This window comes from Anabrus simplex, chromosome 5 (genome assembly GCF_040414725.1).
Source record: "Anabrus simplex isolate iqAnaSimp1 chromosome 5, ASM4041472v1, whole genome shotgun sequence".
Taxonomy (NCBI): Eukaryota; Metazoa; Arthropoda; class Insecta; order Orthoptera; family Tettigoniidae; genus Anabrus; species Anabrus simplex.
The window spans coordinates 108069369-108087689 of record NC_090269.1 but is presented as its reverse complement, the minus strand read 5'-3'; the positions used below and the strand labels follow the sequence as shown (position 1 = coordinate 108087689).

At 43.3% G+C, this 18321-nt stretch overlaps 1 protein-coding gene across 1 annotated transcript in view; it reads left to right on the top strand.

Moving 5' to 3' along the window:
• LOC136873813 (uncharacterized) overlaps nt 1–18321 on the top strand; it is a 902018-nt gene that overhangs the window by 674219 nt on the left and 209478 nt on the right. The window lies entirely within an intron of this gene.

Below are 18321 nucleotides of genomic sequence, written 5' to 3'. Positions count from 1 at the left end.
TTGACAGATGAAATGAAATGGTAGTGGAGAGTGTTGCTGGAATGAAAGATGACAGGGGAAAACTGGAGTACCCGCCGAAAAACCTGTCCGTCCTCCTCTTTCTCCAGCACAAATCTCACATGGAGTGACCGGGATTTGAACCACGGAACCCAGCGGTGAGAGGCCGGCGCGCTGCCGCCTGAGCCGCGGAGGCTTGTTCCGCTCAATAAAATAAATCGATAACATATTCAAGTTTTTACTTGATTCGCCATTGTGAAGTAGGCTTGTATTTGGGAAGAATAATGAATGTGAGATAACATCCCTGCATTCACTTAGATTTGAAGCGGGTGAAACCACTAAGACATTTATAGGATGGTCGCAAGCAGGGGATGGTTGCCTAGTTGTTACTTCCTCTTAATAGAATAATCACCACAAATCACCACTTGGTTGCAAGCATGATTTTAATCTGTCTCTATTCAGTTGTGTTACCTGAGTGCCCACCTCCGTAGTGTAACGATTAGCACTATTAGCTTCCATCCTCGGAACCCGGCTTCGATTCCCGATACACCTAGAAATTTAAGATTGGCAGGATGGGTGGTATGTGATGAAAATGTACACTGGAGATGTGCGAGAAAAGAGTTGCCCATCACTAACTTTTTTTCATGAGTCTGAATGCAAACCAGTTTTTAATTGGCAGCAGAGCCTCGAATAGAACACGTTCCAACCGCAGACATATGTTTGATATTTCACTTGACTTCACATAAAGCATAGTCTGAAAAGACTGGAGAAGTAGCGGCCATGTTCACAGGAACTGACGTAAAAGTCGTATGAACGCAAGGATCGTTTTGAACACATCACACCCAGTACAGTCTCCAGAATTACAGATGTCTGCCAGTAAGCTTTGGTCGCATAGAAAAATGTTGGATCACGCTAATGGTTCCATTTTAGTGCCTTGTTCATAATAGTATGATTAAATATGTTTAAGTTACTCACCAGAGTGGTCAAGGCCCTAATCCCGAACAATACATGCGGGAATTTTATTTCACCGAGCGAGTTGGCCGTGCGGTTAAGGACGCGCAGCTGTGAGCTTGCATTCGGGAGATAGTGGGCTTGAACCCCACTGTCGATATCCCGGAATATCATTTCCCGTGGTTTCCCATTTTCACACCAGGCACCTTAATAAATTCCACGGCCGCTTCCTTCCCACTCCTAGCCCTTTCCTATCCCATCGTCGCCATAAGTCTGTCTGTGTCAGTGCAACGTTAAGCAAATTGTAAAAAATAAAAATAAAAATCTGTTCCCTCTGGCTCCAGTTCCATATAAATCTCGAGCAACTGTAACTATGTTCTAGATATTAAGAGTCTTGTAAAAATACAAGCAGATTTTATTTGATTTAAGGAAATTGTGAATTAGAGCCGCGCCGTTGATAGCTTTAAAGATTGTTCTTCGTGGTTTCCAATACCTAGACTGTATTTTTTAATACCTCTGTTAAGGTTACCTTCCCAGTCCTACCGGTTCTTCTCACAACATCCCCAAATATCTGCGTCACTACAAAGTTAAATGAAAATGAAAATCCACAGCCTGTTTCGTGTCATTTGGCCGGGACAGGATGTAATAAATGAAGCCCCCATCTAGCGGTGAAGATAGGAATTGTGCCGGCAGCCAAAGGCTGTCGCACTCCTCCGGAGCAATGATTAATGAGTGACAGACGAAATGAAATAATATTGAAGAGTGTCGCCGCAATGAAAGATGACAGGGAAAGCAATAGTACCGGGAGAAAAAGCTGTCCCGCCTCCGCTTTATCCAGCACAAACCTCGCATGTGGTGACTGGGATTTGAACCACGGAACCCAGTGGTGAGAGGCCGGCTCGCTGCCACCTGAGCCACGGAGGCTCTACAAAGCTGAATACGATAGTAAAAAGAGAGGTGCTTCTTGTACAAGAAAGGGTGTAAAAGAATACACATCAATTAATAATAGATGTATTCAAAAGTTGACATTTAGAATTGTCAAGAGATGGTAACCTTCTTGTTTAACAGGTTTTAACAGAGTACTCATTAACATAATTATCACCAGCTATGCTCTTTCATTGTTTCTCAATTTCTTGTAAAGAACGGTCATAAGATTTGCATACATTGTAAGGCGTCTAGCTTGCTATTGCGACGTTAAGAGAAAGCTTAAGTTTGTAGACTCATTAAAGACAGCTTATTAATATTTAACGCTGCTTCGTGTGAAACTTGTGCTGTACGTGCCGTAACTCACTCACAGTTCACAACTCCTGGTGATACAGGGTCGAGCCGCAATACATCACTGTACGACAAGTTGCCTGCACGCACACGAGTTTTACAACACTACAGTACATCCCACAAAGAACGTGTTGTATGTTCTTCAATTTCTTAGTGATTAGGGACATTTTGATAATCAGTAACTTTGTAGAAAAGCCCATTATTCTATTTTTCATGATAGAACTTGCAAGCTCCACTTTTAAATGGTTTAATCCTTAGAACAACTTCCTTGAGTGTAACTTTTCCCTTACTCGACAATAACACAAAGAAAATGTCGGTCTTATTCTTCCCTTCCTACCACTTTTCCCACATATGTGGGGGTCGCGGGTGCGAATTGCGTCGCACAAATGGATTTGGACCTGTTTTTTTGGCCGGATTCCTTCCTGGCCAACCCTATATGAAGGGATGTAATTACTATTGCGTGTTTCTGTGGTGGTTGGTAGTGTGGTATGTTGTCTGAATATGAAGGAGAGAGTGTTGGGATGGACAAAAACACCCAGTCCCCGAGTCAGAATAATTAATCAGAAGCTATTAAAATCCACGACCTAGCCGGGAATCGAACCCTGGACACTCTGAACCGAAGGCCAGTGCGGTGACCATTCAGCCAACGAGTCGGACACAAAGAAAATGTCAGCATTGCACTTTAAGATCCGTGGCTATTATCATGCCAACGTCCGTAGCCGTGTTGAAACACCGGATCCCGTGATATCTCCGAAGTTAAGCAACATTGGGTGTGGTCAGTATTTGGATGGGTTGCCACGCACTGTTGATGGGGGTAAGGGAATGGAGGAGCGGAAAAGAACTGGCCACTCTACCGTACGTAAACCCCGGCTCAGACACACCTCTGCGGAGGTTCGGACCTGCCTTCGGACAGAATACACCCTTACCTCACTATTATCACGCCGGCCCCGTGGTGTAGGGGTAGCGTGCCTGCCTCTTACCCGGAGGCCCCGGGTTCGATTCCCGGCCAGGTCAGGGATTTTTACCTGGACCTGAGGGCTGGTTCGAGGTCCACTCAGCCTACGTGATTAGAATTGAGGAGCTATCTGACGGTGAGATAGCGGCCCCGGTCTCGAAAGCCAAGAATAACGGCCGAGAGTATTCGTCGTGCTGACCACACGACACCTCGTAATCTGCAGGCCCTCGGGCTGAGCAGCATTCGCTTGGTAGGCCAAGGCCCTTCAAGGGCTGTAGTGCCATGGTGGGGGGGGGGTTCACTATTATCACAGTTCTAAGCCTTATATGAAGTCAAACTTATTACTACAGGTTCCACGAGAATGCAGGTTGGCGGGTTCGATTTCGTCTCAGTCCGGTCGTATTTGAAGGTGTTGAAAGAAGTCAGCCTCCTGTCTATAGATTTAGTGGCGCGGTAAAGAACTCTCCAAAACCGTAAAACATTATTTATTAATACAGGTCAACATACATTATCCCTATTTAAGCTTGTATTCCATGAACCTTACAGACCAAAAAATTGAGTTTCACAACCTAACTGCGATGAGAGCTCCTTTGGAAGCATTTAAGCCACCGGCCTTATCCAAAGCGACTCTGTTACTTGTCCCAGTTGAATTTTGGGGAAAGTTATCAGGTTAGAAGATTGACCCCTATCTTTATTTTGATTGCCCACTTGTCACGGCCTGTGATTTTTACCCTATATGTATTCTGCACTTACAAGGGAAGGTCAGCATGTAGTTTTCTAGAAAAGTGTTCATATTTTAGGATTTTCCGTTCATTAAAAATATTTTAGCCCTATTCGACCGTTTTTGCCAATGGGCCTTATTTTGTTCAAAATTTAACGTTTAAAACCTATCCTCAAACTTTTGTGGTCTTATTCCCGCAGATTTTTCCGACTTGTCTCCGTGGTATAGTTGCTAGCGCTTTAATATTGAGAATTGATGTTTCCGAGTTCCAGTTCGACCTTGAACCTTTTTTTTTTTTTGTGTGAACAACATCTGTGTTTCGCTTGAAGTAATGAGGTCTACACCTGCATTTATTAAATGTACTCGTTGTTGCGAAACGCTTTGTTTCCAAAGCTTCCATGAAAAATACCACCCAAATAAATGTAATAATGAGTCAAGTTCAAGCGGTTCATTGCCAGACGAATAGCAAAAATGTCATAAATGTTGTAAATAATGTAAATATTTATTAATATTGTAAATAGAAAAAACAACAAATATTGATTTCATTTAATCTAAAAAAATTAAATATCGTACCAAAATCTTACGATTAAAAGAAAAAAGGAAAAAGATCAAGGTCGGATTCGAACTCGGAAACTACATTTCCCACCGTCAGTACGCTATGCAGCGGACTGTGTGAAAGATATCTATGTAGATCTTCCTATGAGAGTCTGATGGATGGCTCCGTGAAATCGAGTTATGACCAGAATGCCAGAATGTTAGTTGTTCCTCCATGTTGGTTCTAATAAGCGATAAACAGAAAGACATCTATCTCAGCATATTCTATATTTCATAAATGCCTTCATTATGAAACTTACATTGAATTATTCAATGTACGGTTATTAAATTAAATATTTATGAACTGCCAAGCATGGCATTTCGCTGCGGAAATGGTAAATGGACTTTTTTAATTCGTGTTGGCACAATAGTTTGGTTTATTTTCAACAACCTCAAGCAAACGACGTACTTAAAGATATGATGCTACAAGATAATGATGTCATGAACCAAATGAGGCAGAATAATAGTACAATGTCCTTTGCATCCTTCTCTGCTAACCGTAGCCACATTCTAGGATTAGGGCCGTATTGTTTCAAGATTCAAGAGATGATTCATAGATACATTTCAAATTTAGTACCTACTAAACTGCCGAGCGTTATACGGCCAGCTTTCTTGGATTAGCCCCCCTTTTCTCGGCCCCCAAATCTCCAGTTCCTGTATATTTGAAGTGATCGTTTGGAAAATTACTTTGGCGAGAGGGGACGACGTATCGACAAGACGGCACTTCTAGTGGGCTACATCATTTGTCCAATGACGTGTTCTCTTATATTGTCCGTTTATAGCATAGATAGAGTTAAACGTTTCTATCTGGGAAATTTCGTACGTTTTTCACAAGTTGAGGAATAATTTTCCTCACCTAATGGACAGCTACAGTCTTGAAACTTTGGAGGCGTACCGAGAATAAAACGCTCTACAGTTTCAGTACCTTAATGTTTTGTCGTATCACCATCGGCTACACCCTAGTAGCTTAGATTAGGCTGAAATTTGAGTAGTGTTTTCACATGTTCCTTCCGTTTTCCCATACATTCATGGCAGCTAGAATAACGAAAGTTGGTTTACGTATGGCCAATGGACGTGGTAGGGGACCTGTCGAATTTCATCATTCTATCTATCTGTCTTATAGGCGTTTCAAGTGGTAGGGTGGTAGGGGACCTGTCGAATTTCATCATTCTATCTGTCTTATAGGCGTTTCAAGTAAGGAAATAATGAATGGAAAGAAAACAAAATGTACCCAAAATCGGAAAATGAAGCTCAATCTAAGGTAGGAAGGAGTCGAGATACGAGAAAATGTCATGGGACCAAAATTGTAGACCTCTTCATTTTAAGGCGCGGAAGTGCTATCCGGTTTTTTTAAATAGGAATTACCGTTTACCCATAAAACACCTCGAAACGGAGGTCTGCACCGTCGTCAAATTTTCCAGAGAATTTCGATATTTTTCTAAGGTAAAATGTGAAATATTTGGAAATCTTCGAATGTCTCCGTTGGTTACAGGCTAAGATCTATCACTGTGCCAAATTTTAATTTTCCATCGCACAACAACATAGCATCCGCCATTCTGTTTTGAGGGCGGGGGGTAAAAATGAAACATTAGTACTGTTTGGAACTTTTCCATAGCTTACATGCTAATAGCTATAACGTTGTCAAATTTCAAGTTTCTACCTCTTCTGGAAGTGGTCGACCATTTATATCAGTCAGTGAGTCAGCCGTACCGATTTACAAAATAAAGTCTTTTCTGTTATTTTTTCTCACGCCTCCTTTATAATATGTTTCATTTTTAGTCTTTGTTAGCAAGTATTGCTACGACAATCCACTAGTATGAATCGAACAGCAGTTTTCTACTAAAACTCATTCTGCAATAAAGCAATACCCGGTAAGCAGCGAACCTGCTGTATAATCACCTTTCGGGTAAACAACCCTCCAGGACGCATTAGTGTATGCTGTTCTGTTTGCCCACGATACACAATGTTGCTCTAGTTGTTTTCACAGCAGAACATGGTATGTTTACTCTTGTAAATGGTACAGTACAAGTGTTTACAAGTCCATTGTGGCTTGTAAACAACACAGATTGTCCACTTGTGTAGTGCTATTACACAACGTTAAAATCACCGTCGCTTTTACAATGCTCATGAGAAATGAGTTAATTCACTGTACGATCATAGGGTTCAGCTGAGTTCAGTGCTTTTTACACTTGTTAATGATGTAATTGACGAATTTTCTGCAATGACTCCCTAACCTCGAAGACGTGAAGTTGAGATAATGACTGTTCAAGTTTTGAAATATAAAAAAATGTTATGCAGTGGCATGCTATAACTCTAACATTAACAACAAACATAAAGTAACAGAGAAGATAATGACAGAAAATTGATCGTTAAATTAACTGTACTGTCCCCAGTATGAGCTCCTTGATTGGAGATTCTGTTCAGTTTCATTCATATCTATATAATATACTAGCAGAAGTACCCGTTCTTCGTACGGGTTATCAGAAACTGGCTTTAGTTACTCATACTATCGGTGTGACTGACTTCATTAGATATTTATATCACTGGTGTATTTACTTAAGTACGTAGAAATTATTTGTCATGTTTGGAATTATAGTATATCATCTTCTTTTCTTCATGGGGGCCTCTAAATATTAGTTCCTAATTAGCGTCGACCTCTAAGATCTTTTGCTACCATGTTTTTCCTTCATTCCCAACTAGATATACCTGCTCCCTTCACAAAGCTGCAGGTTTAGTGTAAATATACTTTCGCCAGATAGTACCACAAATATAAATATTATTGAATGTATTTGTTTGATCCGACATTTCATAACTATTACAAATGATAAAGGAAATACGCGATGCATAAAAGAAACTACTATAATTATCGAGAATTATAATTCTCAGGGCTTGTCACTCATGTCGCACATCATATAATGAATCTGAGTATAAATGTTGAGAAATATTTTCAAGTCATGGTCGCACCATCTTGACAATTGTGTACAGTATATAGGTTTCATGGTTACAATGATCGTAAAAGTGGGCCAAAATATCGGCACTAATAACATCAGTGATCCTACTAATCCATGATTTGATAGAAAATAGTTTAAACTATAGGTAACAGACTCCGCAAAATGCTGAAACCTAAGCCAGTACGTAAAAACGGGGGCCCGTCGGCAACCGCTGGTCGCTGTACTACGGAGATCTCCGGGGCTATTATTTTTATACTTCACTCCTTGTCCATCCCCGCCCAAAGGAGTGCTATAAGCGTCTTACACAACAATTTATATTTTCCAGATAGTAAGTCATATATGTATCAATTTTGGTTTGCAGCTATGCCCAAAGGTACATGCTGACGTTGCCATGGTTACGGCCCTTCGTTTCTTTATCTGATTCCTAGAGCAGGGGTAGTGTGGTTCCAATATCTCCATAACGGTTGGTTTTAGGGCCTTCAAACATGGTTTTCGAACCCGAAGGGCTTACCGAGTTTTGTTCTTTGCGTCAAGGGGCTTAAAATGAGCTTTGCCTCGTCCTTGTACGACAAAATCGATTTCGCCTATATTAGCCTATTATTTTAATATTTGTATATCTTCCCCCGTCACCCCCCTCAAATTGTTTTGAAAATAAAATACAGCCCATATTACTCACTGGCAATGTAGCTTTCTATAGGTGAAGTAATTTTTTAAATCGGTTCAGTAGTGTTTGAGTCTATCCGTTACAAAAAAAATACAAATTTTTCCTCTTTATAATATTAGTATAGAAGTATAAATTACATCCCTGCACATACGGCATCCAGCCGTAAAACTGGGTTTAATCCACATGTGCGACACAGTTCGCACCCGCAACCTCACAGGTGTGGGTAAAGCAATAGAAGAAGGAGATACTCATTTTTTTTTAATTCACCCGCTTTTTTTATTCTTTTCACCCCCTAAAGTGGATTTTCCAAAAAGAGTGTGTTCATTTTTAAAGGAGATTCCAAGTACAAATTTTAAAGTCTGTAACATCTTTTTTGAGATATACATATCCTCATAGACACTGACTGACAGAGCAAATGCAACACCAAGAAGGAGTGGTCAGAACTTTATGCCAATTGCAGGGTAGACTGACGTCACTGAGGTATGCTCATGATGTGAAATGCGCCGCTGTGCTGCGCACGTAGCGAACGATAAATGGGACACGGCGTTGGCGAATGGCCCACTTCGTACCGTGATTTCTCAGCCGACAGTCATTGTAGAACGTGTTGTCGTGTGCCACAGGACACGTGTATAGCTAAGAATGCCAGGCCGCCGTCAACGGAGGCATTTCCAGCAGACAGACGACTTAACGAGGGGTATGGTGATGGGGCTGAGAAGGGCAGGTTGGTCGCTTCGTCAAATCGCAGCCGATACCCATAGGGATGTGTCCACGGTGCAGCGCCTGTGGCGAAGATGGTTGGCGCAGGGACATGTGGCACGTGCGAGGGGTCCAAGCGCAGCCCGAGTGACGTCAGCACGCGAGGATCGGCGCATCCGCCGCCAAGCGGTGGCAGCCCCGCACGCCACGTCAACCGCCATTCTTCAGCATGTGCAAGACACCCTGGCTGTTCGAATATCGACCAGAACAATTTCCCGTCGATTGGTTGAAGGAGGCCTGCACTCCCGGCGTCCGCTCAGAAGACTACTATTGACTCCACAGCATGGACGTGCACGCCTGGCATGGTGCCGGGCTAGAGCGACTTGGATGAGGGAATGACGGAACGTCGTGTTCTCCGATGAGTCACGCTTCTGTTCTGTCAGTGATAGTCACCGCAGACGAGTGTGGCGTCGGCGTGGAGAAAGGTCAAATCCGGCAGTAACTGTGGAGCGCCCTACCGCTAGACAACGCGGCATCATGGTTTGGGGCGCTATTGCGTATGATTCCACGTCACCTCTAGTGCGTATTCAAGGCACGTTAAATGCCCACCGCTACGTGCAGCATGTGCTGCGGCCGGTGGCACTCCCGTACCTTCAGGGGCTGCCCAATGCTCTGTTTCAGCAGGATAATGCCCGCCCACACACTGCTCGCATCTCCCAACAGGCTCTACGAGGTGTACAGATGCTTCCGTGGCCAGCGTACTCTCCGGATCTCTCACCAATCGAACACGTGTGGGATCTCATTGGACGCCGTTTGCAAACTCTGCCCCAGCCTCGTACGGACGACCAACTGTGGCAAATGGTTGACAGAGAATGGAGAACCATCCCTCAGGACACCATCCGCACTCTTATTGACTCTGTACCTCGACGTGTTTCTGCGTGCATTGCCGCTCGCGGTGGTCCTACATCCTACTGAGTCGATGCCGTGCGCATTGTGTAACCTGCATATCGGTTTGAAATAAACATCAATAATTTGTCCGTGCCGTCTCTGTTTTTTTCCCAACTTTCATCCCTTTCGAACCACTCCTTCTTGGTGTTGCATTTGCTCTGTCAGTCAGTGTAAATAATTCAACCCCTTCCTCACTTTCTTTCACCCCCCCCCCTTAAGTGGTTTTTCTGAAAACGAATATTTGTGTTCTTTTATTTTTAAAGAGGATTCCAAATATCAATGTTCATGCCTGTAACATTTATTGTAGATAAATTCGCTGCTGTAGAATCCTGGAGCAGACGTTGCCATGGTTACAGCAGTTCATTATTTTATCCGATTTCTATAGCAGGGGTAGAGTGGTGCCAATATCTCCGTAACGGTTGGTTTTAGGGCCTTAAAACATGGTTTTCGGGCCCGTAGGGCTTACCGAGTTTTGTTCTTTGCGTCAAGAGGATTAAATTGAGCTTTGTCTCGTCCTTATACGACAAATTCGATATTTTGCCTATATTCGCCTATTATTTTTATATCCCCCCCGTGCCCCCCACTTCGAATTGTTTTGAAAATAAAATACAGCCCATGTTACTCACTCGCAATGTAGCTTTCTATAGGTGAAGAAATGTTTAAAATCGGTTCAGTAGTTTTTGAGTCTATTCGTTACAAACAAACAAATTCTCCCTCTTTATAATATTAGTATAGATATATAATTAGATGTTGGTATATTTGAGATTAATAGACTCAAAAACTACTGGACAGATTTCGCTGAAAATTTCACAACTTGTTCCTATTACTCTTGGGAGGGATTATAAAATGGTTTGAAATCAGATAGGTTGTTTTATTATTATGAGTAATTTTATGTAATTTTATTAAATTGCAAAGCCGCACCAAGATTGGATCGACTTGATGGACAGATTGCCGCTAGGCGACAGCAGATAATGCTATATCATGATAGTCCGGTAATAAATGCTGGATATAGGAGGATGGGAACACGCCGTCATGTTTTACAAAGTGCCTTCCTTGATAGGATATTCATTCTTATGGCTGTTATTTGGAAATAGCAATCCAACATGCCGTAATCGAGATGTACTTTCATGTCCTATGACCGCTTTGATAGGTCTAACCAATTTGAAAAAGTAGGTATTAGATGTGCAAAATATTTAAGAAACTGTGAAAAGTATACACTATCAACAGTGGAAAGACACGAGTTATCATCCACTCCTAACGAGGAGCAACTGGGGGTTCCCAAAGAGCAAAGGCGAGACTATGTAATCTGCCTATAGGTCTATACCGCATATATAAATGCCATTGTATGTGGGTACTTTGTATGTATTACATCTCCTAAACCACTGGAGCAATTTCAACCAAACTTGGTACACTTGTGACTTAGTGTAAGGAAACAAACCTCGTGGGGGAAAGACACCACAAGCACCCCTAAAGGCAGGGGGTGAGGGGCTGAGTTATAAAAATAATCGAAGATAGTATCGACGCCATACTTTTCGGAGTCGCTGAGATGAATACTGACACTCCGGATGTCGTTTGGCATAGGGGATGAGAAAGGGTCAAAAATAAAATGATCAAAATTACTGAGATTATGATTGTATTTGTGTATTTTTCAGCATAGCTGTCAACCAAAGGTGCAAATATTACAATGTGTTAATAATACGGTGGGGACGAGACACCCCTAGAACTTTAGGAGAAGTGTTGAAATGCAAATATAAATAAAAATGACCAATAATAAGGTCGAATCCGTAGTTTTCGGGACTACTGGGGCGATTTGAACCGAACTTGGTACACTCATGATTTACTATCAGGAGACTAACCGCGTGAAGGCAAGACACCCTTAAGCACCCTTAGGAGGGGGGGGTTGGAATATAAAAATAATCGAAGATGGTGTCGAATCCATACTTTTTGAGGTCGCTGAATTACTATCAGGAGACAAACTGCGAGGAGGTATGGTAACCTTAGCACCGCTAGGTGTGGGGTGAGAGGGGCTGAGATTTAAAAATAATCGAAAATATTGAATCCGTAGTTTTCGTGGTCGCTGAGAAGATCAGTGACGCGCCGGACATTATTGAAGTCCATGTTCCGCCTCCATCGGCATGGAGATGAGAAGGGGTGGAAAATAAATTGTTCAAAATGACCGAAATTACGGATGTATGTGTGTTTCTTCCAACATAGCCCTCATACAAATTTGGTACGCATATGACTTACTATCTGAAAAAATACTGTTGGGTAAAACACCCGTAGCACTCCTAACAGAGGTGGAGAAATATAAAACTAAACTTATATTAATGTCGAATACCATCCATCGTCTACGCGGTCGCTGAGTTGAACTGTGACACTCTGACTGGTTAAATTATGTTCCACAATAGCACTCAACGAAACTTGGTACACATATGACTTACCATCTGGAAATAAAAATACTATGGAGATAAAACATACCAATCCCTGCTGGGGGTAGGGAATGGGAGGGGATGACATTTAAAAATAATGGAAAATAACCGGTATTAAAGTAGAATCCATTGTCGCTGAGACGAATTGTGACGCTGTGAATACCGTTTAAGTCCACGTTCAGCCTCCATTGAGACGGGTGGCTGAATGAGGTTTAATAGTAAATAGTCTAAAATGACCAAGATTAGTGTTGAATTGGTGACAGTCTCAAAGACAGTTGAAATCGTGTAGATCATATCTATAGCGTTATCACTTATAATTTTTGAAAGGATCAAATACTTCCTAGTAAATTCGAACTGCCACAAGGACATGCTCGAAAATTAAAAAATCTAAAACTTGAAATCGAACACATCTATATAACTCTAAAACTACATAATAGATGGTAAAAATCAATATCCCAGAAAGGAATTATCCAAAAATTCACTTCACACGTAAGTAACTCTTCTTGAAAGTAAACATTAAAAACCAACCGAGCAACGCCGGGTACTAACGCTAGTATACAATATACGTAAAAATCAGATAATTCTACTGTTAGACCGCGGAATAGAACTTTATAGTTGCCGATCATTTACGAGGTTATTGCTTGCCACTGTTGGCAGCCGTGAAAATGGTTTTCGATGGTTACTTATTTTCACACCAGGCAAATACGGGGGCTGTATCTTAATTACGGAAACGGACGCTTCCTTCTCGGCCCTAGTGCTTTCCTATCGCATTGTCTTCAAAAGTCCTGTCTTAGTCCGTACAACGTAAAACAACTGGCAAAGAATTTCTTATTTTTTTAATTTATATTTTTAATTTTTTTTTTCTAGTGGTTTAACGTCGCAGTAACACAGGTAAGGATTTTGGCGAAAATATATCCGAACTCTTCGCTCCACGCATAAATCGCAGTGACTTAAAAAAAACAGAGATTACTATAGATTTTTATGAACGCCATAATGTCGGAATTTTTCCACGCAGGAGTTCTCAAACAAGCCCAGCTCCTTCGCTGAATGGTCATCATAGTGTTATTCGATTCAGAGGTCCCCGGTTCGTTTCCTGGCCTGGCCGGGGATTTTAGCTGCTCCTGGTTTGGTTTGGTTTGGTTTGGTTTGGTTTGGTTTGGGGGTTGGGTGATTGTGTACGTCTCAATACTATACGCACAACACACTATACTACTAACCATCGCAGAAACACACAATTGTGAACACAGCATTTCCCAAAGGGTTGGCACATCTAGCAGTAAAAATGGACAAATCTGCATAGTACCAACCCCGGCAAAATTGGGAAGAAGTCCATGATGATGATGATGATGATGATGATGATGATGATGATGATGATTTATTTAATTATTATTGGCATTATTAAGAAGAATAGGAAAAAGATGATGATTTATTTAACCTGCCGGTAAGAAATTTCACGTTTACAAGTCGTCAAAAACAATTGACATCAACAGAGTTTTGAACCCGCTATCTTGGGAACAGAAGGACAAGGACAAATAGACTATGTCACAGATGTCAGTGTAGTGTAGTGGCCTTCGATTCGGAGATCTCGGACTCTATTTCCGGTTGAGTCGAGGATTTTAGCCTTGTCGTTCTTGGATTGTGACTGATGAAATCGATTTAAATTTGATCAGCATTCGTAAGGTGATGGTAGTTTAAACAAGTCAAATAAAATAAGCAGATAACTTCAACATCATATTGGTCGTTATCCCACGCCCATCGAGCACGAAAGAGCAGTTATGTTCGAAACAAGTGAAACAAAGAGGGAATATTGTATGTGCTCGTTATTAGTGGCCCCTATCGAATACCTCTATTGTCAGGGAAGGATTTTAACTTGTCGCTTTATGTCGGAGGAAGTACCATTGTTGTGTTAGTGTTCTCCATCATTAATCAGTACTGTACGTAATGGAAGAGAAACACATTTTGAACAATAGCCTATTTGTCTCCTGGTTTCGCATGCCACCCCAGCACCTCCTGTGTTGGTGTCTTGTGCATACAACGTGTTGCGGTTGATAAATTTTGTAAAATACTTAGATAACTACTGTGCATCGGACAGTTCGTTGCCTGAATGTTCAGTGTAGTGGCCTTCGATTCCCGGCTGGGTCGAGGATTTTAGCCATGTGTTGTTAATTCACATAGCTAGGGGCTGGATGTTTTTGTCAGTCTTGATACACATCACTCCACCTGTTGTAACCAAGGTTGAGATTTACAAAACACAACTTTATTATTCGCTTCAAATGCAAAATACACTATTTACACAAATAAAACTAAAATTTAACTTGAAGCAAAATGAATTAGGAATCTTGAGAAAGAGTCTAGCTGTTGTACACTATATACAAGTTTGCAGTATTTACATCCACTTCTATCTTGAAAAGATAGTCCTTTGATTTGAAAAGTCGATAGTCGAAAACTATCAGAAGTACTGACATAAATGTTTTGGAAAGTCCTTCCTTGCTGAGTTCATAAAAGCAATTTCAATGTTGGAAGAATTCTTACTTGGCGAAACCAAGGGAGCTTGCATTAATTAGGGAAATATAACGGTATGTAATAGTATGACTGGATATGGGCAGCGGAAGAGGAGCGGTGACCAGAGGTGAGACCTCGTACTGCCAGAAATTCAGTCCACCTGGCCGAAGCACATTTTCAAGAGGAGTAGCCTCCGTGCTCGACGTAGGGTGTATTCTGGAGCTGGACACCGGGGCAAGTGGGCATCAGGACAGCTGCTGCTTAAATGCTTTCATTCCCCACCCTGAAGGGGTGGGGCGGGCCACCTAGAGGGTGTCGCCCTCTCTCTGGCCAGGAGAGATGACGGGGTTGGGAAGGAGTGAAAAAAAAGAGGGAGATGGGGGAAAAGGTGGTTTGAAGAAGTAAAGGAGACGGGATAAAGGAAGTGTAGGTTCTCTTGCGCTTTATTGACAGATTTACATTGTCTGTGTGTGTTGACAAAGTTGCATACATATATACAGAGCTTTATGGATGTTTATGAGAGTTACATGAGCGATTTTACACCCAGGTTGCGGATGGTGATGTGATGAAGTGACGGGTTTCGTGAGGTGGAGGGAGAATGTGGAGTGCTAGGATGTGATACAGGGATGAGAAGTTTACCAGGGAGGTGAGTAGGAGACTTAGGAGGTTGGATGGAGGAGGGGGTAGTGGAAAGATTGCAGGTGGGAGTGGTGGATAGTTGCTGGGTGAAAATGGTGGAAAACGGAAGTGTGGACTGGGAGGTTGCTGAGGGGGTGCAGGCCGGGGGCGTGTGCGGTGGCGGGGTGATTTATGTTGGTTAGGAGTTAGGGGCGGAGAGCGGGACGGTTCTATCCGGAGATGTCGACCGTTGAGGTATATCCCTTGGGTGATGAGGCGCTGGACGTCTTCGGGCGTTGGTAGTTGCAGGCGTACTAAATATGTAGGGCCATCATCGTTGTGGATCCTAATGGCTTTCTTCACCGGAATTCCTGCTTTTTGGAGTTCTTGAAGGATAGCTATTGGTGATAGATTAGGTTCCACGCCACAGGCAACACAGCTGTATAGGTTGTTCTGGCTGGGCGGTGAAGTTAGCGGTCGTGCATTATCTGGTGTTGGTGGTTGTGTATTGTCTGCTTGAATTGCTATTGCTTCATTTGGCGGCGTTGTTATTTCTTCCTGCGGGCCCTGAGCGTGGGAGGGTGGGGGGTGGTATGCCATTATGGGAGAGGGGTGGGTAGTAGTTGTGGTGGTGGTAGGGGTGTTTGAGGTAAAATGAGAGGAGGTGGAAGTAGTGGTGGTGACATCAGGACAGCTTGCTTGCTTCAATGTTTTCATTCCCCACCCTGAAGGGGTGGGGCGGGCCACCTAGAGGGTGTCGCCCTCTCTCTGGCCAGGAGAGATGACGGGGTTGGGAAGGAGTGAAGAAAAGAGGGAGATGGGGGAAAAGGTGGTTTGAATAAGTAAAGGAGACGGGATAAAGGAAGTGTAGGATCGCTTGCGCTTTATTGACAGATTTACATTGTCTATGCGTATTGACAAAGTTGCATACATATATACAGAGCATTATGGATGTTTATGAGAGTTACATGAGCGATTTTACACCCAGGTTGCGGATGGTGATGTGATGAAGTGACGGGTTTCGTGAGGTGGAGGGAGGATGTGGAGTGCTAGGATGTGATACAGGGATGAGAAGTTTACCAGGGAGGTGAGTAGGAGACTTAGGAGGTTGGATGGAGGAGGGGGTAGTGGAAAGATTGCAGGTGGGAGTGGTGGATAGTTGCTGGGTGAAAATGGTGGAAAACGGAAGTGTGGACTGGGAGGTTGCTGAGGGGGTGCAGGCCGGGGGCGTGTGCGGTGGCGGGGTGCTTTATGTTGGTTAGGAGTTCGGGGTGGAGAGCGGGACGGTTCTATCCGGAGATGTCGACCGTTGAGGTATATCCCTTGGGTGATGAGGCGCTGGACGTCTTCGGGCGTTGGTAGTTGCAGGCGTACTAAATATGTAGGGCCATCATCGTTGTGGATCCTAATGGCTTTCTTCACCGGGATTCCTGCTTTGTGGAGTTCTTGGAGGATAGCTGTGTGTGGTAGGTTAGGTTCCACGCCACAGGCAACACAGCTGTATAGGTTGTTCTGGCTGGGCGGTGAAGTTAGCGGTCGTACAGTATCTGGTGTTGGTGGTTGTGTATTGTCTGCGTGAAGTGCTATTGCTTCATTCGGCGGCGTTGTTACTTCTTCCTGCGGGCCCTGAGCGTGGGAGGGTGGGGGGTGGTATGCCATTATGGGAGAGGGGTGGGTAGTAGTTGTGGTGGTGGTAGGGGTGTTTGAGGTAAAATGAGAGGAGGTGGAAGTAGTGGTGGTGACAGTGGTGGTGACAGTGGTGGTGGTGGTGGTCTGGGAGGTGGAAGAAGAGAGCAACTGCTGTGGGTGTGATGTGCCAGTAGTGGGAGTGGCTGTGGCGTACTCCTTCATTAGCCGGTCGAGTAATTTCCCTGGGGTATCTTGCACTCGATGTAGTTGTCCTTGGATATATACCCCACTGTCTAGAGCGTTGTAGACGTCCTCTAGCACCAGATAATATAATAGTACTTCTCTTGTGGGTGTGTCGAGATGATAAAGTCGAGTGGCAGCGTAGACGCCTGTGGGGCGAAGTTCCGTAAGGATGTCATCTGCTGAAATTGCTGGGTCAATATCGTGGGCAATGCAAGTATAGTACATTATGGGGAGGGCCGACTTCCTCTTGGTGTCTGGCCAATTTTGCTTTTTTGGGTCGGCTGGGCGCGTAATTAGAGGTGTGGCGCCACCCGGCCGAAGAAAAAATGTTTGGTGTTGTTTTTAGGGCTATTCAGTCCACGTTCAGAATTTGGAGATGTGATCCGATCTCCCTCCACTTGTAGAGATTCTTTTCTCAGGACAGGCTGGGAGTTCCTCTTTATAGTACACACACGACGGTCCAGGCACGCGCACTGAGGGCTGCGCGTCGAAGCTAGATGAATGACACTTGGCGCGCGTGTAGCTGGCTGGCGGAGCGAGAAGGGAGCGCCGGACATACAACACCACCAACAACCACATAAACACACAGTAGATAATACATCCCTCCTCAGTGCGTTGGTGTCAGGAAAGGCACCCTGTCGAAAAACGAGCCTACTTAGGACCAGGTTCTTTTAACTTTTGGGCTGTAATCTCTGCCCAATATTGTCGCATCTTCTCCAGGAGTAGCTCCTTGCTTGCTTTTCTCCAATCAGAGGGTACCTTTCTTCTTCGGTGACCTTTTCTGAAAACCATGGACTTTCTTCAGGATCTGTCTCACAGCATGTCTGTTTTGTAAGTATATCATCCCCAGTTCTTTTATGTCCTCCTCACTCTCAGTCAACCAGGTGGTAAAGACTTCCTTGTTTTACCAAAAGGTGAACAGGTGGTGGGTGTGGTCTGCTGGGAGATAATCTTGTCATAGAAAGCTACACTCTTTTCCCTGGCACATTCAGAGAGCCTCTTTACCTGGGAATAAGCGTGTGATTTGTGACGTCTCCGGTATTCCCCTCTCCCAGTACTGACCTAGGATATTTTTGAGAATTCTTCTTCTGTCTCTGACATCCATGTTTTCAGTCAAGCCTTTGGACATTTATTATTTATTTATTTAT